Source organism: Gavialis gangeticus, unplaced genomic scaffold, assembly GCF_001723915.1.
Source record: "Gavialis gangeticus isolate Ggan-Ray unplaced genomic scaffold, GavGan_comp1, whole genome shotgun sequence".
Lineage (NCBI taxonomy): Eukaryota > Metazoa > Chordata > Crocodylia > Gavialidae > Gavialis > Gavialis gangeticus.
Window position 1 is genome coordinate 90709013 of NW_017729024.1, and position 1086 is coordinate 90710098.

Sequence of the window (1086 nt, forward strand, 5' to 3'; positions counted from 1 at the left end):
CTCCAGGGGATAAAATCAGCAATTTATGCAACAGTGTTGAGGCATGTGTTGCAATAGGTGCAAGGTAGTCTTGTGTAGTGTTTAGATCAGCGGTTCCCAAACTGGGTCTTGACTCCAAATGAGGTTGCATATATCAGCGGATGGGGTCATGAGGGTGGAAAAGGGGCCATAAATGGGGAGGAAAAGTTTGAGAAGCACTAGTTTAGATGAAGGATGTGTATGGGACAGTTTGGACAGGGATGGTCCTGCCTCAGGCAGGGGGGCTGGACTAGATGACCTCTGGGAGGTCCCTTCCAGCCTGACTTCGCCCAGGGCCATGAAAGATGCGTGCCCCTGGAGTCTGGGGGAGCCCGGTGACTGCCTGCAGGCGGTGGCGAGCGCCCGCAGGTGGCCACGGCAGTGTCGGCGGCTGGGGGAGAGGGGGGCGAGCGCTGACCAGCGGTCGGCGACCACCTGTAGCGTTGGTGGCAGCTAATCGCAGGGGGTGCACATGCAACCCTATGCCTCGCCAAAGCCCTAGGCTTTATGAGTGGAGTGTCTTTGGGGCACCTCCTGGAGCAAGCTGCTGCTGATTAAAGCTGATGGACCCAGCTCTGCTCTGCAAGGTACTGATCTCACCCCGCTTTCCTTCAGCTACAGCCCAGGGCCAGTGCCCCCCAGCTCTGCCCAGGCTAGGCTGCTAGCGGCATTTCCCCCCGCGCGGTCTGTGGCGAGCGGCCAGAGCCCACATGACCGGGGGGAGCAGAGGGCTGAGCTGGCGGCGGGCACTGAGGCGGCGCCGGGCGGGGAGACAACGAGGCGGCGCGATCAGGGGCTGCCCCGCGCTGAGGGGAAGGGGGCGCCCGACCTGGCCGCCATTGGCAGGCTGCCTTCACCCTCCCGCCGCACTTCCTGCCCTGCCCTGCCCTGCCCTGCCCTGTAGTGCCCGCGGCGCCGCCTCCTTCCCTCCCTGCCGGCCGGGGGGCGGGCGTCGCGCAGAGCAGCCCGCCCGGGAGAGGTGAGCGTGGCGCAGCGCCCTGCGCGTCCAGCCCACGCCCCGCTCTTTGTCTCGGCGGCGCCGCAGCCCCGCGCCGCGCCAAGGCCGGG

At 65.7% G+C, this 1086-nt stretch overlaps 1 protein-coding gene across 3 annotated transcripts in view; it reads left to right on the forward strand.

The window, feature by feature from the left end:
- The first annotated feature begins 583 nt into the window (after positions 1-583).
- Positions 584-1086, forward strand: part of GOLM1 (golgi membrane protein 1) — a 96682-nt gene continuing 96179 nt past the window's right edge. For 2 of the 3 annotated variants that reach the window (XM_019517371.1, XM_019517374.1), the window contains exon 1: positions 974-997. The gene's annotated coding sequence lies outside the window, so the exon portion shown is untranslated. Of the gene's footprint in view, positions 606-973; positions 998-1086 lie in introns of those variants that run through there. The other variant, XM_019517373.1, reaches the window with a different exon arrangement.